The sequence below is a fragment of the Pinus tabuliformis genome, chromosome 4_1 (genome assembly GCF_031772625.1).
Source record: "Pinus tabuliformis cultivar Carrire ecotype Pingquan chromosome 4_1, CPIR1, whole genome shotgun sequence".
NCBI classification, from domain to species: Eukaryota; Viridiplantae; Streptophyta; class Pinopsida; order Pinales; family Pinaceae; genus Pinus; species Pinus tabuliformis.
Genome location: NC_142303.1, coordinates 237,775,076 through 237,801,436, shown reverse-complemented (window position 1 = coordinate 237,801,436; position 26,361 = coordinate 237,775,076). Strand labels below are relative to the sequence as shown.

Below are 26,361 nucleotides of genomic sequence, written 5' to 3'. Positions count from 1 at the left end.
CAAAGGAGTTGGAGCAGCATAGAGTTTTTGATAAAAACAAAATATGGCATTCATGACACTTCTCGATAGCGAGGATACATTGGCGAAATATTGTGGGCCAAAAGTAACCAGCACATAAGATATTTTGTGTGGTGTCATATCCAAATAAATGACTACCACATGCCCTCGAATGGCATTCATTTAATACTCTCTCAGCCTTTTCATGGGTGAGGCACCTCCAAAAAATGGTATTGATACCACGACAATAGAAATTGTCACTGATTATAACATAATGTTTAGCTTGATATTGAATACGTCGTTGGTCAGATTGAGACGTATCAGACTAGAAAGTCTGGGTTTGGAGATATATGAGAATTTCTCCATACCATGGGTCATATGATGAAATTAGAAATAACAACTAATCTATAATAAAATCGCTAGATGTTGTTTCATCTTCAAAATTGGGAAGGTCGCAAATTAACTCAGCAAAAACTAGGGATTTCTTCATCTTGGATTTCAAAAATTCCAAATCGAACTCTTGTAGGATTACAATCCACTTAGATTATTTCCCCCCTAGTAATTTTCATGAGAGGATGTAAGTCATGGGGTTGCAATCTGAAACAACCATAGTTTTACGGAGTATAATGTAATGGCCAAACCTTTGAACAAATTAAACAACTTCCAAAGCTAACTTCTCAACATGAGTGTACTTGATTTCAGTATCATTGAGACTATAACTCAAGTAATAAATAGGATGATAAGTTCCTACATCATCCTCCTGAACCAAAACCATAGAAGTGGTAGTATTTGCAGCTGCGAGGTATAGGAAATAATCACATTGGTAATTAGGGGTGTATAATAAAGAAGCCCAAACCATTACATATTTCAGGGCATTAAATACTTGTTTAGCATTGTCATCCCAATGGAAGGGAACCCCTTTCTTTAGCAAGTGAGTAAATCTGTTGGTTAGTTCAGTGCAATTGGGAGCGGACCTCCGAAGAAAGTTAGCCTTCACCTGGAGTCATTGAAGCTGAAGGAGGAAAGAAGCGGGAGGCTTATCAATGTCTTCCTGAAGTTTTAAGGGATCGATATGAATTCCTTGTTTTGATACAACAAATTTTAGAAGACGACCAGAGCTAACACAAAACATACATTTTTGTGGATTGAGTTGAATGTTATAATGTCTACACCATAAAAAAATGGCCCTAAGATGCATCAGGTGATCAACCCAATTTCATGAATGAGCAGGAAAATCATCCAAATAAGGTTGCACAAAGTGTTTGATTTCGTGGAAGGTTTAATTCATGGCCCCGTGGAACATAGCCCCAACTTCCTTAATCTGAAAGGGATTTTTTGTACGCAAATATTCCCCAAGGACAAATCAATGTAGTCTCATGTTGGCCCATCACGAGAATGTTGATTTAATTATAGCGAGAGAAATCATCCATAAATGAAAATATCTCGCAACCGGCACAATCATCAATGATATGGTTGATGAATGGGGTGGCATACTTTTCCTTTGGAACAGCACGATTGGTGTCCCAATGATTGATGCACAAGCAGATTGTTCCATATTTTTCCATTATAGGAACAATATTAGACACCCAGTCAGTTAATGGTGTAGGATAGATGAAACCATCTCGTAGAAGTTTTTCAACCTCTGTTTTGATAGCAATGGATTTATTCGGATGAACATGGAAAAGGCATTCCCGCACTGGTTTAGCATCATGGTACATTTTAATCTCATGCACATCGATGTTTGGATCGATACCATGCATTTCTTCATAATAACAGGAAAAAACATCTCTGAATTCCTAGAACAGGGCTTTGTAAGTCTTGATCTCATCCGGGGAGAAAAACACATAAACATGTATATTTTTCATAATGTTGGGTTTAATTAAAATGTCGAGAGGAATGGTCTCTTTAATGTTTGACAAGTTCATCTCATAATTAACATTGTAAATGGATGTGGAATTCGTAAATAACTCAATGGTATTGTGTTGTTAAAGTTCATTAAAATCATCATCGAAGGAATCTGGGAGGGCAAAATGATGATGATGATCATCCCATGGTGTATCATGATCTCCATGATTCTCTCATCGGTGAAAATTATACAAGAGAAAGGATTAGAGGATGTACCATAATCTAAACAACAATTAACACAATTGATCAAACATGAAGGATTAGAATAGGTCGCACAAGCTGAATGGATGGCTTCATAATCTTTCTTAACAGGGACGAGTGGTATACGGTCACCAAAAATATTGATATTATATTGATTTGATACTATCCAAGTATAAGTTGGAATAGTACAAGAATAAATCATATTAATATAGGTGACTGAAGTGGATTTGTTAGGAAGTTGGGTGGGAGCAAGTGGGAAGGTTCACATGAGAGAGGAATCCTTAAGCAATCCAACTCCAACATACTGATACAAGTGACGGGTTTCTCCCATGAGAGGGAAACTTCGAGTAACTGAAGAATCAATGGTAAATAAAGTGTGTTGAATGATGGTTATGATATTTCTTTTATGAGTAAAAGTGATAATTCAAAAATATGTGTAAACAATCACAGCCATGGCATAGACCCACGTGCGACGCAGTAGAAGATTATAATCTAGAGTTTATGGATAATTTTGAATTCTACCAATACAATGTTTCCACCCAATTCTACCTGTAGATAGTTAAGAATCCCACACAGCTTGTAATCTCTACCATTAAAAAGTTTCAAAGTGGTTGGTGATTGGATTAATTGGGAAGATCCAATAGCCTTCCAGCAAGACAGGGACATAATATAGGTTGAGGCACCTTCGTCCACAATAGAACAATGAATATTTTTACCATGAAAAACAACCTAAATCATGAAGACTAACTGAGTTGGAAGTCGAGGTGTTTGGTAATGGTTAAAGACTACCAATTTGGAATATGAAGGATCAATACATCCAATTGTCAAGAGAAAAGCCTTATTTTGGGTGGGGAAATTGTGCAACACGTTAAGAGTAGACATAGTTTATGGATCCTGAGATAGGTCCTCAACTATCTAGTACAAAAGGGCTAATTAGTTACTAAAACAGTAACTAAAATTTTCATATAAACGACCATTTTTTAGTCAGTGATGAGTAGTAGCTAGTTTATAGTATCTTATAACGTGAACAACTTTTAGTCATTTTTAGCTTAGTCATTAATTGGTTGTCTCTATTTTATCGTCTAGTACTATATTTAGTCATAAACTTGGTCATTGATTTAGTCATTAATTGCCACAATTAACGACCAAATATAAAACAAAATATATTACTATATGATCATTCGAGAAAACCAATTAATGACCAAATAAATGACCATAATGTTGGTCATGTTATAAGATACTATAAAATAGCTACTAATAGTCATATATATGAAAATTTTAGTCATCGTATGAAACCAATTAATGACCAAAGAAATATGACTCATTTTTTCATGTTATAAGATACTATAAATTAGTTACTAATAGTCATATATATGCAAAATTTAGTTGTCATTTGTCACAAATTTATCATTTACAGTAGTTATTTATCTTTTTTTTGGTAGTTTCATATTCATTATATAAATGATAATTTAGTATTTTATATTCATTTCATTTATTTTAATTAATAATCCTTATAAATAATAAATTTAGTCGTATATTCAATTCATTTGTGCTCGTCATTAATCAATATAAACTATTAATTTAGTAGTTTTAGATTGATTTTATGTGTTCATTATTAATCAACATAAATTAATTAGTATGATTTTGTGATTAAATTAAAAAATGGCATACAATGTGCATTGGTTCATCTAATATGAAAATGGAAAGTTACATATGTTAATTACAATACTAAACAATATCAAATGAAACTATAAATAATTTCAATCACATAAATTATATTATATGAAATGTAAGGTCAGTATGCGTTTCCAACTTAATATTGGATGGACTACAATTTACACATGAAATTTTGTTTCATCACTACAAAACGTTATCATTGTGTTGCCAAGGCATTGCAGGTGAATTCATCAACTCTAAATACTTGACCATTAATCTCTTATACGCATAAGATATTTAATTTAAGGTATCAATAGACTGATTATCTTCTCTCTCTTTTTGCATATGTCGCTCCAATGTTATTGTTATCCTCTTTCTTCAAATCCTGCTTCTTACCATTAATATTGAGTTCCTTTTCTGAAAACAAAATAAGAGACAGTGCAAAGTGTAAGACATGAATGATGATGAACACTAGAATATCAAATAAAGTATACTATAAAGGACTTATAAGACATATAACTCAACATCAATAGTGTTAAAGCCATTTTTCCCCATAAAAGAAAGAAACTTGGACAAGTTTTCTTCAATTGAGCGATAGTGGCTACTATGTGTCCAGATACCACGTATAAGAAAAGAAAATAAAGTGTCACAATCATGCACAACTAAGTTACATGCGAAAAAGCTCAAGCTGTAAATAACTTGTGAAAACAAATAATTTGAGGTGTGATGTCTAATCCTTATCATTTTATTTGCCACAACATGTCATTATCTAATGCATGAACTTGTTCAAGTATATAAACAACATGTTCTCAAATAACAACATGAAAGTAAATTTTTCCAATAGTCATGAAAATATTTCAACGAAAACAGTTAAAAGGATTTCAATCAATATCGTGTAATACTGATTTCATCTTCAAACTTTGGTTGTTTCTTAAATGGACATGATACCAATTATTTTCAATTTCATAGTTAAAATACAAAGAAACATTCAAAATAAAATCAAACAATAAAGAGTCGTTCGTTTGTTGTTGGAACGTGGTTATTCTGTGCAGGCCACCGTTCAAGATCTTGATGACAGTCTGACGAAGGAAGACATTCGAGCTTGCGCTGAGGGTTTGAAGACTCTGGCAGAAAGTTTCCAATCCACGAAACTACAAAATGAAGTTCGGGTTCCAAAAAAAGATTGCAGAGATAATGCGAGCAGCGATACATCACCAAAGAATCATGCTGCCACGCCTCCATTTTCCGGTGTGGGCTGTGGAATTGGATTTTGGTTCCGTCAATCAATGGATGCCCTTACGCGCTTCCAGCGGTTTTGGAACGACCATTATTTGAGGAGCCTTGGCTCTGGAGCAGTCCTTGTCAGCGGGAACGAGTTGAGAGTGGCTCTCTATGAGGGCTTCGATCCTAGCAGGAGCTTGGCCGCCCAGTATCAGCGCTGGCTACCCTGTGCTGACGGAACCAAAGAGGATGCAGGACATATGTTTGACAAAACGCCCCTTCGAGATTCTACACCAATAAAGGGCTTGTTCTCTGTTTCATCTCAAACGAAAAGAGCTGGAAAGGGTTTCGGTAGCCAGCAGAGAACAGAATTTTCAAAACCATTCCAGATTCTGATTGCACTCATCTCTGGCAAGTCAATGCTGCATTGGGTGCGATCTTCAGACCTGGTGTAGGACATCAAGCTACTCCTGGAAAAAAAGACGGGGATTCCAACAATTTATCAGCGTCTCCTGTATGCAGGTAAACAATTGGAAGATACCTGGCCCCTGTCCTGCTATAATATTCAAAGAAATGCCTCCATTACCCTGTCCATGCGTATGCGAGGGGGGGCTGTTGGACAGTCCTCTTCAGCTGCAGCCTTTTCCTATAAAGATGCAGTCCATTCTCAGAAGCCCAAGGAAAGAGCTCCTCCTGCTCAAGCTCCCAAACCCTTCATAGTGGACAAGTCGGATGATATTCCTTCCATTGAATTAGCTAATCCCTTGTTGGACAAGTATCACCAGATGTATGCAGAGAATGGCATCATCTGCAGGTTCAATGGTCTTTGGCCCAATACAGCAGATCTGTACCAATGGATTCATGCAAATTGGACCAACAATTGCAGGGTTTTTTTCTGTTCTAAAGGCTTCTTTATAACAGTGTTTGTTGACAGTGATGATTACCAAAGAGTCTTAACTAAAGGCCCTTGGTTTTGGAATTCTGCGGGTCTGTTCCTCACTCCGTGGTTCCCAGAGTTTGATCCTTCAACAGCAGTCATCACCAAACTACCGATATGGGTTAGACTCCCTAACCTTCCGGCGCATTTATGGAACTATGTTGTATTTGAAGCCATCGGCAACTCCTTAGGTCATTTCCTTGAAACAGATACCTCAAGAGGGCTTAAAGGACTTTATACCTACGCCAGAATCTGTGCAGAAATAGACATAAGCAAAGGACTTCCTGATCAGATCATTCTCAAAATAGGTGATTACCATTGGTCTCAACCCCTGGATTTCGAGAATACAGCATTTCGATGCCGAAATTGTCATCTCACAGGGCACCTTCAAAGTTCGTGTCCTACAAGGCCCCCTCAAAAAAAGAAAGCCAAAGCCAAGCCAAAATCTAAAAGCTGGAAACCTCATGATCCTCCTCCAATAAACACTATTTCCAGCTCAGATGAAGAGGACGTGGAGGAAGATGTGGAAGTCGTAGAAGAAATGTCAGAACAGGTTTCTCCCCCAGTGCGTCTCGAGGAAGCTTCAGTCCCTCCCATCTCTCAGAAACGAATTCATGAGTCATCTCCTTCGGAGTCAGACAAGGAGCTATCGTCTCCAGGCCAACACAGTTTACAAATTGTTCTGGACCATCAAGGTCCATTTGATTGGGTCAAAGTCGGCAAAAAGAAAGGGAAAAAAAGTCGACCAAGTGATTCCACCCTCGGTGGGTAGTTTCTTTGGCCTGGACGGGTCTCCCTTCTTCTTCTTGTTCTGTTTGTTCAACTCTGCTTTAGTCTCTTCTTCTCTTGGGAGCCGAGGTGGATATTTATCCTTTCCGGCTGCCCTTTTAGTCTTGTGGTTCTTGCCGCCCTGCGTGGTGGGCAGTCTTCTCTATCTAGCTTCCTGTAGTTCAGTTGATATCTTTTTATCTCTTGGTAGTATAGGTGCCTCAGCTCTGTTTTCCCTTCAGGGCAGACTGAGGCCCTAAGCTATGTACTTGTATAATTGTTTGTAGATAATAGAATTACCGCAGTTCACAAAAAAAAAAAATCAAACAATAAAGAGAGGATATCATGGAATAGACATTGCAATTATAAAAAAATTGCTTACCTATCCATCGATGTCTTGTTAGACATTCCTAAAACATTTACTTAACCAAAATAACCATTAGGTGAAAGCATCACAACATTAAAAACATCAATGGAAAACCTATGCTCAAATCATTTTTAATTTTGTCACTTAAAAAATAACTGAAACAAGATAGCGTTGATCTCAAACAACTTACAAAAAATATCCTTAAGTGCACAAACTCTCCCAGTATCTGTATGAAATATTATAATAAGTTTGTATACTCCTTTCACGACTATCTGCTATATGCCACTTGTATTCGGTAAACTTCAACAACATACTACACTCTTTAAATGGAAAATCAGATACAGTTTTAACAAACTCGCTGAAAAATTAAGAGTGAAATGAATAGACATTGTTACCATTGAACAAACAATATGTTAACAATAAGAAAATTGTTTTTAATAACTTAAAGGAGGAAAAAATACCAACCTAATTATTATTTTCAAAGCCTTTTGAATATTTCCATACTTCTTTCCCGCATACTCTTTCAACATGCATTCGAAAGATCAGGGAACTAAGTTACCTGTAGCTCCTGCCATTGAATTAAAATAACAAAATGTTATTTTCAACCTCTTTCTCTTGGGAGTGTTTTTTTACATTGACCCCATTTCTAGGTGTTTCGTCCCATCATCAAACCTACACAGAGAAACGGAACTCAGTATTCATGGTAAGCATGAATAAGGAACTTAGCATTTGGGATTTCGCATTCTCATTCTTGGTACCTATTTCATGCATTGGAAATGATAGAAAACTTAATGTCATAAAGTCAAATACAGATTAAAATTTAACAATAACTCCTATAGTCAAATATTAAGGTCCATCTTACATAATGCATTTTAAGTAATTTCTTACCATATCCCACAATTAAATAAATATATTACCATATTTCAATGGTAAATTTCCAATTTAAGATCCTAATATCATCAACTATAATCAATATGACTAGCCTCACATCTTGCATCACAAAAATAATTCTCCTTATATAATGACCCAATTTTAAAATTAAAATCATAACCTTCAAAGTTGTCAATTACAACCATCACTCATTAGCCTCAAATGAGGGCATGTATATTATGGCTTTAAATGACAACTATAATCTAATTGAAAGATACAATTTATGAAGCATGCATAAAATTTGAAGATTTAATCAATGTGAAGTATGTAATTTATACAACATATTTTAAAATTTAAAGATAAAAAATAAGTAAATATGTAATTTATACCACATGTTTTAAAATTTACAAATTTAAAGATAAAAAATAAGTAAAAATAATACAAATTGAAATTTAAAAAGTTTACATAAATACATTATTTTTGTTACCCAAAACTTTATGCATCCATAAAATATCGAACATGAATCAATCACTTTAATATTTCAAACTTCATATTAAAAAATTCCTCACTAAGTCACTCACAATTACTTCCTATAAAACAACATACTAGCCGTAACGTAAACATTTGTATAATATCCTCTTCCATGAAAGGACCTTCACACATTAGATAATGTACATTTCCAAAGTTTGCCTTAATCTATTCACTTGTTGCTTTATGTAAAGAAACAAAGTAATTTGTAGTAGTATGGGAAGGATAAATACAAATCTTGTCTTCCCCCCTCTCTTGTTTGATCAAGCAATTGAGACCATGCTGGTTGGAAGTATAATTAGGAAAAACGCATTAAATGTGATTTGAGAGCTATCAAAGGCATGGTTGGCATAGTTCGAGTATGAATTCCTCAAAGGGTATATGTCGTGCATTCATCATTAGGAAAGTGGATGATTGATTGCATCTAATTTCATTCTTCTCTATTGTCATATTTGTTCCTCAATCCATTCATTTCTCCATCCCATATTCCATCCATCCCAACAAGACTTTATCTCTGATGTCCCAACAAGAATCGATCTCCTCAATGATGGGCCTCTAAATTAGACATAAATTAAGGCCCATACCTCTAAATTAAACATAAATTAAGGCCTATGACCATCCTTCATCACATTAGACTTCTATTTTTGCATCGGATAATTTATTTTTAACTTTAATGTAATCATGAGGAAGGTTTATGAATAATTTCATATTTGTGCCTAATATTATTTATTTTTGTGAAATATCATGAGAATATTGGACAGATTACGAAGATTTGGAGGAGATAATTTAGGGACTTGATCCCTATTATAGGAGGATCACTATTAAATAGTAAATCAACAAGATATCATGGAACTATGGCATAGATTGTGAAACTCCAATGATTAAGAAAATCTAGGAATGGGTTCCCTTCCATTTAATGCAAATTTCTAGTATTGGGAACCAGATCCACTAATCAAGGGATTTTGGTGGGGAAAGCTTCCCCCATTCATGGGGAATGATTACCACTCATTTTGTATAAGTACCAAGTCGAATTTTCCTTTAGGAATAGATTTTCATTAGTGTTCTTGTGGAGAGAACTCGTATTTTTGCAGCTCCATTGTATTTTCTTGCAGGAATGTAATTGTATTGATGAAAATAATGAAGATTGGTGTCATTTCTAGCTTCTAAATCTTGTTATCCTCCATAGATCTTTGATTTTCCTTGGGTTTGTCCATCATAGGAGCCTCAGTTCCCTTTTTGTATCATTTTATTTCCTTCTTTTCACTTCTTATTCACATGCATCTCTTGTTTTTATTTATTTGTATTTCTGCATTTAGTATTAATGATTTCTTCTTGTAGGATTGGGTTAAATGGTTGATATAAGTTATTTTGAAGGATTAAAAGCATCATTTCATCCTTGGAAAATCTTTGGAAGTTCATAGTAATCATTGAGATACTTGGATTAGCTTTCTTATTCCAAAATCTAGATTTATGGAACTCCTTTGTGGCAAAGAACAATAAATTTCTGATATTTCTTAGAGCTTGGTAACGAGCCTCAATTGAGTTGGTTCCACTTGCATTAGATCAAAAATAATTCTATTTAATAAAAAAAATTACACCATTGCATTTTCACTTGATTAGGTTAGGCATTTGATGAATTTACTAGCTCACTAGTTCGCAAATTTCTGATTTCTAGACTAGTAAGTTTCAAATATTTTTTAGCATGGGTTAATAGAGGTATTTTGAGTGATTCCACTTGGAATGGAGACCTAAAACATCTTAGTCAATACCAAAAATTTTCCCATTCAATTTGGATTTGATTTTCTTGTTCATTCAATGAATTATAATTTCGTATAGTAAATCTGTAACATCTTGTAGTAAAACAGGGGATCATGTAGGAGAACTAGGGGATTCTGTAGGAGAACTAGTACATCCTGTAGGAAATCCTATAGCAGCCTATTTTGAGTTAAATTGAGAAAAATCATCATTGAAGCTAGGATTAGGCCCCTAATTGACCTCCAAGCCATCAAATCACTGTACCCCTCTTCCTCCACACTTGTTTCCTTTGCCAAAGATCAAGGAAAGATTATCATTTGCATTTATAAAGCAAAAATATTAAAAAAATGAGCTCTTTTATATTTACCCATGCACACAATAGTTAGTACTCTCTAGATCAGATTTCATGCTTAGATTAGTTAAAACATCACATGTGATAAATAGGGTTAAAATAATGTTCTTTTGCAGGCAATGTGTACTAGTAAGTAGATAGAGGATTTCATGTTACTTTACAAGAATTTTTGAATTCAGTCTTTAATTCCTGCAAATAGGAAACATTTATTTTCTCTCATGACAGAAAAGGAAGGAAACATTGCATGTTGCACATATAGTGCTGATACTTCTTAAGTTTGTACAAACCTTTGGTTGATAATTAAAGTCGGTAACCTTGGGAGTTGCAGCATTTTTGTTGCAATACTGAGGCTCATAATTTTTTGGCGTCGTTGTCGGGGAGGTGTCAAAGCATGCATTGTTTTCTTCCCTAGTTGATTCATTTCTTTTTAATTTTTTCAAAAACAAAAATAACTGCATTAGGCATATTTCATTTCAAAAATAGAAAAGTGCATTACATTAGTGTTTTCATTCAATCATAAAACCAAAAGCAAAAAATCTCCAACACCAACCCCCCCCCCCCAACATTTGATCACATGGTGCAGTAAGAGCCACCTCACCATTTACTTTTGCAGGTAGAAGAAGAAGATGGAAAAGAATGTAGAAGAAATGGATGGAGATGATAACAATGAGGAAGATCTTCTCGGATTTACAATAGTGTGCACATGAAGAACATCCCTCCATCATCTCTTCCAAAATTTCATGGTATAAGGTCAGAGGATCTGGAAACCTGTCTCTTTGAATTTGAAATTATTTGTAGATCTTATGGTTACTTATTAAAAACTCAAAAACTGAGATTGTTTCTGGCAACATTGAAGGATAGAGCTCTCAAATGGTTCGTGAGTTTAGGGACTAATTCAATAAGATCATGGAATGATATGCAAAAGTTATTTCTAGAAAACTATAAAGATCATGATCTTAAGGAAGAAATCTTTAGAATGAATCAAAGGGAAGATGAGAGCCTTGTGGATCTAATATAGAGGTTCATGTATAATGTTAAGAGGGAAAAAATACATCATTTAGGATCCGACACACTAAAAGCCCTCTTACTTAGAACAATTAGGGATGAGTGGATTGATCTCCTTTATCTCATGAGTAGAGGTGACGTATGCCAAATATCATTTGAAGAAATTTGTGAAACATGCAAACACATATAAAGAGGGAGGGCAAGAATAAATAAATAAACATCAAGATCGATAAGTCAAGATAAACTTGGAAATTTTCTTGATAACTTTAAAATAGAAACTCTTAGCAATCTAAGTGAACAAGTAGAAATGTTAAGAATAAAAAAGGAGCAAAACGAAGATGTTGATATTTGTGTTTTTCATGCAGAATCACATGATGTTAAAGGTTTCTCCTCATTACCAAGGTTGTAGGAAGTTCACCAAGAGGACAATGGAGCAAGTCAATTGCCAATGTAGCTATGTTATGTAGCTCCAAGAGGACCATGGCAGCCTAGTCAACCTAGTATGATGCAAGATCCTAATTCACAATTTCAAGGTTATGCATATCCACCTCAAAGTAATTGGAACACACCCTTTCTTTGGCAACCTTAACCATCTCAACCCGAAAACTAATCTTGCCAACAAGGTTTTCAAGGAACTTATGGCAGCCATCCACAATATCCTCATTATTTTCCTCAATATCCTCCATACCCAACTCCATGTTATCCCTACCATTCATCTCCACCACAACCACAACCCCAACCACATCCAGCTCAAATATCCACTCCCACTCAACTACATGTACTGCCATTTCCAAACCCACACATTGAAGTAGCTCAGCCCACTTACAATGCTGAGGTACAACAATTCCAAACATCTCGTCTTGAGATCAATGGTATTAACCATAGCTTAGGAAGAGTATTTCAAAAAAGATATTATCTTGATATCATTGAAGGACCACATCCGGAAGAAGAAGATTCAAATGAGGAGATCATAGAATCATGGGCTACACTTGATGAAGAGCAAACTTCAAAATCAGAGATCGAAAGAGCTCCCTCATGGTTACCATCAAATCCTCCATGTATTCAAGAGAAAAATTAGCAAAAAGAAGAATATTTGAAGGTCATGGTAAAAGAAGACATGAAGAATGATCGAGATAAGAAAGAAAACCAAGGACATCAAAGTTATATTAAGGTTTGGTTTCAAAAAATCAGCAAGATGGAGCATCACTCTCTTCTTCAACTATGCTTGATCTTTTTAAAAGTCAAATAATTTGGTCTTTGAAATCCAGGTACATGTCAAACCATACATTTCAAGCCTACACATCATTTTGTTTGTCATCTTGATGTGCACATGGCTCCATTGGAAATATTCTTATACTTGAAAGTGATTTTTCTTTTCAAGTAGGGTAGGGTAGAAAAAATAAAATTAAAAATTAAAAATAAGAGAAAAAAATAAAAATCTCAGGTGAAGACCTCCTTTGACACGCCTCAGATTGGCTCAATGATTTAAAACCTCCATAAGGTGATCAACGGGTTGGGAAAAAAGAGAAAAAAAAAGATCCTAGGTGAAAACCTCCTTTGAGGCGCCTAGGTAGACCCACTAGTTGAAAACCTCATTGAGGTGACTAGTAGGCCTAGAAAAAAAGGAAAGAAAGAAAAAAAACATCCTTGCTACATGTATCTCTTTGATGAATGTATGTTCTCTCCAACATCTACAAGGAACAAAAATAAGTTGCCACCAAAGAAAGAAAAAATAGGTCAAACCTAGTCAAAAGAAGTCAAATTTTGACTTTCTCCTCCTCTGCTCAAACGCTCCAACAAGGCCAAGGCCAAGCCAATCCATCACTCTCATCTATTTCCCCCATCAACCCATCATTCTCAAAATTTTCCCATTCAGTTTGTTTGTTATCCTAAAAAACTACAGGAAGGCGATGTTTTACTACGGAAACAAAAATACATAGAGAAAAAAAATATTTTTTCCATAACTTGAAAACCATGCATCCATTTAAAAATTTATTTCATGGGGAGATTCATATGGATGACGGTAACATGCCTATACAATTTCAACAAATTGCATTTCACAGTTTCCAAGAAATCGACCTCCATCACCTTTATCCATTTTATTTTTTCTCGAGACCCGTCCATCCACTGACCAATTTTGTTTTTACAGGGAGGTGCATAACGATGATGGAAACATGCTCAAAATTTTTTAGGTCAATCCATTCTACTGTTTGGGATATATGGACAAAACATGTCTGTTATAAGAGGTTGTCCTGAATTACTACAGGAGTTTCCTGTAGTACTACAGAAAGTTCTGAAAATCTACAGGAAAGGTAGTCCGATGGAAAAATTATGATGCAGGCCTATTTTTGGACAGGAAAAAAGGACATTGACTTCACCACATCTCAGCCAACACCCATCATGACCATGTCACTCTATGGCCACACTTTCCACTCATTCCAATACCTATTTACCCTCCAATAGAGAAAGGACACAAACATTCAAAAAAATGGCAGCTACAACAACCTATTTGGAAGTTACAGCAGGCTCTAGGCCTAACCTTCAGCACCATGATTGAAAGAGGATAAGCACAACTATAGGCACAATGAAACTCCTCCAGAGCTCAGCAACAATAGAGGAAGTCATCACCTACACATCAACAAGAAGACAACCCATCAGCAAAATAAGATCAAGGAAAAATAAGAAGGTCGTCAAGAAGATGTACCTAAGTCATAAGAATCATAACATCAACTGAGAAGCAACATGCATGTCTCTCCAACAACTATTAGGTAGGTACAGGTATGCAATATTCTTGACCTCTTCCCTTGAGCATATTATAGTTAGAAATTTGTTGTCAATGCATGAGACATGAGGTTTTATAAGCTAAGGATGGGTCGGAAGTCTCAGCCTCTTTCAACTCGTTAATTGCATCTCACTCCTCCATTCATGGAATATTGAAAAGTCAAGTTATGAAGGGTGATGATTTCAAGGAATGATGGCATCAATTAAAAGAACAAATTTTTGCAAAGGCCAAGTCACCACAACACTCCAAGTCCTCCATCCACTTCATATTCACTATCTATCCATCATTCATCCATCCCATTTCATGATTTCAAGAACAAACCCTGTCTCACCTTGCAAATTTCTTGAAAAATCAAACAGAGCATCCTCTCCATTTTCACAAACCTACATCATTTCTCATCACTCCCATACAGTCAGAAGACTCTGAAGAAAGAAAGAATGACTACCATAGGAAGGTAGAATGATACTACAAGAAGGAAAAAATAAAAAAATGTACTAAAACCCAAAATGACAGTGCCTAAGAGAGACCTAATAAAAACAGAGAACTCCAAGGCCATTAGGAAACCATCTAGGCCACAAGAGGGAAGAATAAGGCAACAAAAGTAAATGAGACATCCACCATCAAAATAGAACTCAAACTATAGTGATGAAAAGAGACTTTCAAGGAGGTCTCTAATCTCTTTCTAGCTTTTTTCCAAGGCCTAAAAGATGTTATAGAAATAAAAGAAAGGCATGGGAGTCAAGTTGAGGGCCTGTTCTAGGCCCAAACTATCATTTATGCTCAAAAAGGGTTCCCTGTAGTTTTAACAGGGTTTCTTGTAGTTTTGATGGGAGTTACTACATGATGTCCTAGTTCTCATCTAAAGACATTTTGAAGGTTTCAAAGGTATCCAAATGGTTGAACAAGGTAGCAGAAGGGTGATAAGGATGTGGAAAACCTTACCAAACTAAAAAATATTCAAGAACCATCTTGAATAAGGGGAATAAGGCAAACTAATTAATCCGGATTTAAACAGGAACGCAATAAAATACAGAGATAACCATAAAGACAAATATGCAGCGGAAATAATACTTCATTTCATTACTGTAAAATACTGAAATATGCTTACAAATAGAAATGAAAATAACCCAACTAGGGCGATGGTAGCTTATCTCTGAGAAGAGATGTGTCGGCTACATGCCTCTGAACTGTTCTCCAAAAACTGTGTTACAATGAGGCTCGAGGGCCTATTTTGTTGTTGAGAAACAATGGAAAACCCTTCACATTCCAAAACATAACCCTAGAAGATGAAATGCCAAATTATGGGCCCCGTTTTTGGGTAAGTTGGTACATCAACTTCCCGGGGTCGCAAATTGGTCGTACTATCTCCGTTTGACGCGCATGATAGCCCATTGGAAAGATCTCTCCGAGGACTACGACGGAAAAGACGATTTTTAGACAGAAAAATCGCTAGCGGGTGGATTTCCCAAAAAACATCGTTTAGGGCCTCAAAACGGCTCCGAAAGTTTAGGACCCGAAAAACTGCTAAAAATAGTAAACTGTGCTATAATTAAGGAAACAGAAAAACTGAAAGAGACAGTTGTGGGGGTCCAAATGGGATAGGTGGGTGGCCACCAACATCCACCTGGATCACTAATGGTCTCAAGAAACAAGGATTTTTCTTTGCACAAATATGTTTTTGGGGCTTTTCCTTGCAGAACTTACAGCCAAGATTCTTAATGCACAAGAGGGAGGCCACCATAGTCGTGCATGAGGCATAATGAACTCACTAAGTTTCTAAGAGGATGAGCAACACTTTTAGTAGGGGGCTATGATGGGCCTCTAAATTAGACATAAATTAAGGCCTATGACCATCCTTCAACACATTAAACCTCTCTTTTTGCATTATATAACATACTTTTAACTTTAATATATTCATTAGGAAGGTTTATGAATAATTTCATATTTGTGCCTCATATTATTTATTTTTGTGGAATATTATGAGAATATTGGGAAGGTTATGAAGATTTGGAGGAGATAATTTAGGGACTTGCTCCCTACTATAAGAGGGTCACTATCAAATAATAAATCAATAAGATATTATGGAATTATGACACAGATTGTGGAACTCCAATGATTGAGAAAATCTAGGAATGTGTTCCTTGCCATTTAATGCAGATTCCTAGTATTGGGAACCAGATCCATTAATCAAGGGATTTTAATGGGGAGAGCTTCCTCCATTCATGGGGAATGATTCCTAATCATTTTTTATAATTATCGAGTCAAAGTTTCCTCTAGGGATAGGTTTTAATTAGTGTTTTTGTGGAGATAACTCGTATTGTTGCAGCTCCATTGAATTTTCTTACAGAGATGTAATTGTATTGATGAAAATAATGAAGATTGATTTCATGTTCAACTTCTAAATATTTTTCTCCTCCATAGGTCTTTGAGTTTCCTAGGGCTTGGCCATCCCAAGAGCCTTAGAGCCCTTTTTGTATCATTTTCTTTCCTTCTTTTCACTTCTTATTCACATGCATCTCTTGTTTTTATTTCATTCGATTTCTGCATTTAGTATTAATGATTTATTGTTGTAGGATTGGGTTAAATGGTTGATGTAAGTTCTTTTTCAGGATCAAAAGCATCATTTCATCCTTTCAAGAGTTTTGTAAATTTATATTAATCATTGAGCTACCTGGATTAGCATTCTTATTCCCAAATCTAGATTTTTGGAACTCCTTTGTGGCAAAGAATAGTAAATTTCTGCTATTTTTAGAGCATGTTAATGACCTTCAATCAAGTTGGTTCCACTTTCATTAGATCACAAATATTTAATAAAAAAAATTACCCCAATGCATTTGCACTTGATTAGGTTAGGCACTTGATGGATTTACTAGCTCACTAGTTCTCGAATTTCTGATTTTTAGACTAGTAATTGTTTTCTATTTTTTAGCATGGGTTAACAGAGGCATTTTTGAGTGATTCCACTTGTAATGTAGACCTAAGATATCCTAGTAAATAAAAATAATTGTCCCATCCAATTTGGATTTTATTTTCTTTATCATTTGATGAATTATAATTTTGTATAGTAAATCTGTAACATCATGTAGTAAAACAGGGGATCATGTAGGAGAACTAGGGGATCCGTTAGGAGAACTAGTACATCCTATAGGAAATCTTGTAGCAGCCTGTTTTGAGCACGAATTGAGGAAAATCATCACTGAGGTTGGTATTAGGACCCTACTTGACCTCCAAGCCATCAAAATCATTGTACCCCTCTTCCTCCGCACATGTCTCCCTTGCCAAAGATGAAGGAAAGATTATCATTTGCATTTATAAAGAAAAAAGATTTAAAAAATGAGTTCTTTTATATTTAACCATGCACATAGAAGTTAGTACTCTCTAGATCAGATTTCATGCTTATATTAGTTAAAACATCACATATGACATAGGGTTAAAATATTGTTCTTTTGCAAGAAAAGTGTGTTAATAAGTAGATAGAGGATTCCATGTTGCTTTGAAAGAATTTTTAAATCTAATCTTTCATTCCTACAAATAGGTAGCATTTCGTTTCTCTCATGGCAGCAAAGGAAGGACACATTGCATGCTCCACATATAGTGCTGATACCTCTTAAGTTTGTACGAACCTCGGGTTGATAATTAAAGTCGGTAGCCTTGGGAGTTGCAACATTCTTGTTGCAATACCGAGGCTCGTCACTTAAGGCCATATCGATCCGACAGTGAAATGAAATATCTCTGAAATGGAAACCCTAGACCCTGCCAACTCTCTAGGCTACTAGAACATTTGTCCCTCTACCCCTCTATCCGACCATGTGTCATGAGTTCTAGTTGTTTCTAATCAAATCTATTCAGGGAAGTTCCAGGATCTCTACTAAGGAAATGGAAACACTATAATTGGTACAAGAAAATCATCATGAATAAGAAAATCATTAATCGAAAACAAATAGTATCCTATTGGATTTTTTGTGAGATTTAATTTTATCCACGAAATAGGAAACTCTATTTGAAACAAATAATAAAGTAGTGGATGATGAATAAGTAAATTAAACTACTGAGAAAAAGTAAATAGAAGATATCTATAGACTAGCATGTAGAGGAAAAGTGTCGGAATCTAACTTTAAAAAGAAGTGATAGTGGGTGGGGAAGAAGAAAGATCCATGTTACCCATAGTGTGTATTTTATGTTCTGACTACATCCTTTTTCGTAATGGTATGTGGAAAATAGGCCATGTAACAAATGAATTGTTTCCACTCCGACATGGAAAATTTCATATTTGTGTAACGAGGAACCATGGTGATACATCTAGGGTGGGATAATTGATTTCCACACGCACATATGAAAGATACAGTCTCTTAGACTATGGAAGCATGGAAATAATCACTCTCAGATGAATAAGAAAATCATATTGTTAGGAATAAGAAAAATTGCTTGTTCAATTGCCATTATAAGCATCGATATAATCTGAAATCACTCGGGTGGTTGAGATGTTGTGCTTTCGGGGGCACCAAACACGCAGATCCACTAAAAATCCAACCCCACCACAAAGATCTGGATCGGTGCTACCATCACAAAAATAGTGCCAAGTTGTAAAATAATGACAATTATCAAGGAAGGATCTACGATCTATAACCCCTTTAGGGTTTACCACCAAAGCACCTAAAACCCAAAATTTACTGCCTCTATAGTTTAATCATTTTTCCCCCCAATGATCGATCCAATTCCAGTCTACACATTTATACCTTGGTGGAAAAACCTTCTCAATGAGAGATAAAATTTTGATGAGAAAATGAAAGTCGAGGAAGATCTCAAAAATAAAACAATAAAATTGAATTGAAAAAAAGAGAAAAACAAGGAGAGTGAAAAATACCTTCGAATCCCAACAATTTGAAGTGTAGAAATAGAAGATTTAGGTAGGCATGGGAAGATGGCCAAAGGATGGCTGGAATAATTATGTAAATGGAAGACTCTTATTGATATCACATGCATGTGTTGCAATCAAGCCAACCTAAACCCTTCGTCTATTTCATATGAGCCCCCTATTAATTTATTTCCATAAGAAAAATGTCAATTTTTAACCATAACATCCAACATGTTATGGAAATTTAGTGAAATATTTTAAAATGAATTCAAAGCATATTTAGTAATTACATAGTCCACTAAGACAAATCAAACATGTACTTTTTCAAGGGCAAAACCTTGCATCCAAATAAATCTAAGAAGAGTAACTTGAAGACAGTTTAGAAAAACAATTTGGCTGATGCCATGACCAAAATAAAAAATTACAATTGGATTTGTTGAAAATGTTATGCTTCTTAGACTTGTAACTGAAAAGTGATTACTTCAAAGTTCATTTAGAAAGCAATTCAATCCACATCAATAGCTCAAGACATGGCTTCCAAAATACCAAATAAAGCAAACCTAACTTAAATATGAAATCTAGAAAGAAGTAAGAAGTTGTTGGAGGAACACCACTACCAATATTATAACATCCATAACTGGTTTATCCATTATAGGAGCCAAACCCATACAAAGATGATTGTATACTTTCTGACTTTCACTATCATATACACCCTAACCAGATAAATTGTAAGATAGGATACTCGATATGCCTTGGCTTCCCCTGTCATATACACCCTGACTAGGTAAATTATAAGATGGGATACTAGCCATTGTAGCAACACGTTTTAATTCAAAAAAAAATGGAAGGGGAAAAGTCACTGGGATGGGTAGGTTTAGTAGGGAGCAACAAAGGAGAATTTGAAAGGGAAAAGGTACTAGGAGGGGTAGTTTTAGGGAGCAACAAAAAAGAATTGGGAAGGGAAAAGGCACTGGGAAGTTAAGTTTTAGGGAACAATGAACCAACAACAACACCAACAGCCCCACCAGCATTATCACTGTTATGATGAGCCTGTTTAGTCTCAGTCCTAATGGCTTCTGCAGATCTTTTCCTCTCTTCCATGTCTTTCTGTAATTGAACCACACATTTTTCAAGATCTTTGGTACGCATCTGTGATTCAATTGTGTGCACTTCAATATATTTGGAAATGGATGACCAATCATGGCAACACACATGCCATTTTTTAAATCTCTCCACACTAATACTTTCATTGTGTGAGATTGGTGTATGCACTAGGGACATGAAAATGAGAAATGGTCCACCAAAATTTAGATTAATTACCTGAAGGATTTCTCTCCTTCCTGCTCATAATCTTTGGCAAATTGTAGTTAATAACTGTGATGCTATGATTCTTCATGGAATTGTGAAAGAATGAGGGTTACAAGATAAGGTACTCATCTCCATTGATGTTCAGCAGAGGATATTTTTTCTGATCACAATGTATATGAAACTCAGGATCACTACAACCACTTTTAATTTTCCCAAAAGGATAGTTGAATTCAAATTCAACACATGTATCTGAGAGACAGTCATGGTACTCACTACTAAGACATAATTTTTGGATGCAGAGGGGGAGGAGAAGGGTAGTTGCAATGACTAGAAAGAAAAGTTCAGAAGCAGTGTGAGACATTGAATTGATAAGAAACAGAGTACACACTCCCATACTCTACTATGATTTTGGGGATCAAGAACTTAGGAGCATGAAATCATGCAAAGGAGACGAAGGAGATGAACGAGAATTTGCTTCTTGTAACACAAAAGATCTGGTATCCTGTGATTTTTAATTCCACCAACTAGCGATGTGGCCTCTTTGTTCCATTGAGTTTTTTTCGTGACAATAAATACCACACGCCTTTATCTTTCCGAAAATAACTGTACAGTGATTTAGACTTGAAGACTCTACTAATGGAAGGTGAACAAAATGACTTTCATAGAAACTTATCAATGTCATGTTCACACGGTGTGACCAAACTATCTATCTTTTATTTTTAAATGCCTTCCAAAAACCAGTGCTCAATAAAATTATCTGAAAAATCCAATACATAACATAAGATTTCAAATCAATATTAAAAATTAATCCTTGAATTTAACCTCATGTGCAAAAAATCTATATGCAATGATGGATGAAACATCCACAACTAGTATTAATTACGTAAGCCTTCAATTTACCAAACAACTTGGCCTTTTCTTGGGTTTTCAGGAATCGCCCATGCCCAAAATTAGAGGATATGTCAATGAACTTCAACTTAATTTCCTCCAATGAGGTACAAGAATTTTGCTTTAGAAACAACTATCGTAAAGTAACCACCCACTTCTTGGTGCCCACACAACATCCTCTGATCATAATGTAATCATATTTTACCACACCATAATGAGGGAAACCACCCATTGGTGTTATATCCTTCTTAGTCTTATCGAATTTAGTCATTACCTTGAGGCATTCTTGATCTTCCTTGCCAATCTTGTAGATATTCTTATTCATCTCTATACCATAATGGTAGCCATTCTGACTAGCCCTGACAGCAGTAAAGGAAACCCTAGCTCGATGCCAATCACCAACTCCAGCTACCTTACACAAACCCTTGTGAGTTTTTCAGGGAAGTCTTGTAACACCCCACCTGGTTACCACACCTTCACAACCCTTACCCTTTGTGACACCAATAACATCAATCATTTCATATTTTTGGAAAAGAGCATCAATAGGAACATGTTTCTCAAAGAAGTTATACGCATACTCTACTTTATGGGCAATTGTTCCCCATTAACTTGTATTTCCATCAGGTGTGCCTCATTCTGTTTGAATCCTTTCATCTTCTTAATCTAGGTGTGAGAAAAAACCCTAATGACGGTTGCATAATTCTTCCTTTTCTCGAGCTACCCCTGGCTCTCCTTCTTACCCTCCTCAAAGTCATACTTCTTGGCGTATTTAGTGAAAACCTTCTTCTTAGTTGTGTACCGGTATTTGTATCATCCCCATCTCATCTGGTCCAGAAATAATCCATTTTGTTTTGTAAGGAGTGTTTTTGGGGTATGGCCGCACCATTTTCTTTGGCAATATAAAATAGCCATCGCATTTTAGAAAAACAACCCAAACTCTCAAATTGCTAAATCCAAAAAGGCACCATTCATTTGGTAAAAACATGGAGTTGATTGTATAGTTTATTGCGTGATAATATATCTTATCGTAATGCACCCCCGATCCAGGAATTCATTTATTGCACAAAAAGGCAAAGATTGATTTCTTTGATTTGAGCTAGCAAAGCTCAGGGATGTAACATAATTCCATTCTTATTAGACAATCATTTTTAAACTTTTCCACGTAACTAACCAATATATTGAATTTACTTAAAAACAAATAGCATACATTGTAGAACAAGGTATTATATATCACTTGGTAAAACACTCAAATCAGTAACACATCGTAATAGACACCATTTACTTAGCCAAAATATAAAGATAATTTCATAATTTTACTTTCCAAGTTCATGGTATAATGCACCCTCAATCTAACAAATCATTTATCATACAAACATTCAGAGAATTATCATTTTCATTTTATGCTAGCAAAGTTGAGCTATCAAAACGGGCTCCATGCTTGATTAGGCCCCACATTCTCACCATGGCCCTAGGGAGTCCATGTTAGCCACTGACAAATTGTAGAGCGGTCTGATATGGAACTCTGTTTGTTCTCACTAAAACAAGGTCTATATAATAATTCGAAAAGAGGTTGAACATAAACCTTTTGCAGACATTTCAAAGATAATTGAAGGAAATAATAACAATGCCAATGTTTGGAATATGTAAATGGTTCCATTTCACATTCCGTACATCCAAAACCTATTCTCCGTCATGGTAAGATATGGAAGAGCTTAAAATAACCCAAATCTAAATTATATCCAGAAATTGAGCTCAATAGCATCAGGAAAGATCAAATGCAGCCCTAGAAAATGGTCCAGGTCAACAATAACATGTAAAATCCAACCATCAGCAAAATTCATAATAAGGTTTCATCGAGCATACCTTGTAAAACCACCTCTGCAACTCCTAGCTGAGGTTTTGATCCCACACTATGTTACATTCTCGATTACCATCACAGCTTCACATTACCTTCACAACCTTGATTACCTCCTCTATTCTATAAAACGTTTCCTCCCTCATGTCTCTCTGTTGAGCTAGAGTTTACCCCTGTGCTTAGCACATATTTCAATCCTAGGGAACAACAAGTTGTATACAAATTTATACGAATTTTTTTTGGTAAGTTTTTCTTACTTTAAGCATAATAAATTGATACCAAAACATGTATTCAAACAACATTTTTTGTACTCCAATGATAGTAATGATATCAAAACATTTATTCAAGTCTTCTTGTTTACTTTTGTCGAATTACAGAGTTGATGTTGAGTCTAATAGAACAAGTAAAACTAGTATATTAGCATGCTTGAAAATTTGGGATTGTGATAGTGTTTGTGGGATTCATTCATTCTTCGATACAATATTTGATGTCTATAACAACATTGGTGGTTGTAAATCTACTAGTGTTACTAGTTTTATTATACTAATTCATTCTACAATTCTACAGAGGCAAACTGTGATATTGAATATAGTATTAAATTATTGTACTTGAAGTATTAAAACTTATAGAATTTTTTTGTATAACTCTGAATAAGGCTTGAGATGGAAGGAAATCTACAAGGAAGCTAGGGAATATAAAGGAGGAAATGTCTAAATTCCTCTTTGAATTTCATGAGGATTTGGAGCTATGTATATATGCATAATAATACCACCATCGAAACTTAATCAAGACCATGCCAATAGTTGGAACACATAGATGATTCCAGTTCACATTATGTACATCCAAAACCTGATCTTCATCATGGTAGGATACGTAAGAGCTTAAAATAACCCAAATCTAAATTATATCTAGAAATTGATCTCCATAACATCAGGAAAACTCAAATGCAACCCTACAAAATGGTCCAAGACAACAATAACATGTCAAATCCAGCCATCAACACAATTCACAATAAGGTTTCATGGAGCATAACTTGTAAAACTGCCTCTACACCTCCTAGCCAAGGTGCTGAGCCAAGACTGTGTTACAACCTCGATTACCGTCACAACCTCACATTATCGTCACAACCTCGATTACCGTCACAACCTCACATTATCGTCACAACCTCGATTACCTCCTTGATTCTCTAGCACTTTTCCTCCCATGGGTCTCTCTATTGAGCTAAATTTTACCCCTATGCTTATCACATATTCCAATCCTAGGGAACAACAAGTCATATACAGATTTATACAAATTATGTTTCGTAAGTTTTTCTTACTTTAAGCATAATGAATTGATACCAAAAAATTTATTCAAACAACATTTGCTTTACTCCAATCATAATAATGATATCCAAACATTTATTCAAATCTTCTTGTTTGCTTTTGTTGATTCATAGAGTTGATGTCGACACCAATAGAACAAGTAAAACTGCTAGATTAACATGCCTGCAAATTTGGGATTGTGATAGTGTTTGTGGGATTCATTCATCTTCAGTACAATATTTGATTTCTATAACAACATTGGTTGTCATAAGTCTACTATGTTACTAGTTTTATTATACTAATTCAATTCTACAATTTTTACAGACGCAAATTGTAATATTGAATGAATGTTATAGTATTAAATTATTGTAATTGAAGTACTTAAAACTTACATAAATGTTTTGTATAACTCTTAATAAGACTTGAGGTGCAATAGAACTAAAATATGTGTTGAGAACTAAGAGAAAAAATTGAGCTCAACGTCCAGAGATGGAAGGAAATCTACAAGAAAGTTGGGGAATATAAAGGAGGAAATGTTTAAATTCCTTTTTGAATTTCATGAGGATTTGTAGCTATGCATATATGCACAAGAATACCACAATTGAAACTTAATAACAAAAGTACTATAATACCACCATAATATCGATCTCTGTATTTTTTCTTTGAGAAAAATTCCAACTCCTACTATAGGGCCATGATTCCTTATATAACCTCATATAAATTATATTTTTCTTTTACGTGATAATTTATTTTTTTGTACTACTGTTAGTTGCATAGAACATAAATCGCCATTACAATATCTACATGTTTGGCATCTAGCTGGATTTTCTTATGCTTCATATGACCCTATAGAATGAAGGTCAATATCTATATGTACTTTTTTGTATTTTTCATATATCCAAATAGAATGAACAAATGAGCTTTACAAGTCGATTTTTAATCAATTTACATGTTAAATCTATAAAGAATAGGACATGAATTCATTAATTCAAGACAGAAAACACAATCAAATAATTTAATGAAATAGTAATTGATTACCGTCACAGCCTAGATTACCTCCTCGCTGAGGTGCGGGGTCATTACTGTCACTGCCCTGCATGTTTCCTTCTTAGGAAGCTTGGATCTGGGCTTCTCGAACTCTCTGACAATGTGGTTCATTCTGGCCTTATAGCCCAAAATGTTTTCATCTTGCAGGGCTTCGATGGATTGTCCTTGTGGAATGACTTCACTTTTCCTCTATGTCTATGTGCCCTCTTGCGAGGGAGAAATCCTAGAGAGCCATGACTGGGATAATTGCTGAAACCGTGACATATTAAAACCCTGAAAATCGTTGAAATTGTGACACATTCAAACCCTGAAAGATCTTCATTGTCTACAGAACCATCTTGGTAGGGTCCGCTAAACATCTCAATATCATGGGGGTTTATTTACAGATCGTCGTGAGTTCACTGCTGGAATTGACCAATATTTCTTGAGGCCCTAGGCGTCCATATTCTCACATTTAGATGTCATCTCTATTAAATTATTTCTTTCAAATCAAGAAAGGGTTTTGAGGTGCACATTTACAGGGAAAAATTATGCTTTCAAACCCTACCCTCGACTATACATGCACGTCCTTACTACTTTTCCCCTCCTTTACCATTCCCTGTTAGTACAACTGAGTTATACCAAACATTGGATTCACACTTTAGTGAAATATTTATTTATACTCCTCTCACTTACAAAAGAATTTTATTTGAGCCCACTTCTCTTGGATGGATTATAATAAATGATTTTCGTAACAGTTAACATAGTAAACTTTATTTTT

The 26,361-nt window shown here is 35.2% G+C and overlaps 1 pseudogene; it reads right to left on the bottom strand.

Annotated features, from left to right (window-relative positions):
* Positions 1–20,177: 20,177 nt before the first annotated feature.
* On the bottom strand, positions 20,178–25,960 carry LOC149175134 (large ribosomal subunit protein uL3-like; annotated as a pseudogene).
* Positions 25,961–26,361: the final 401 nt, after the last annotated feature.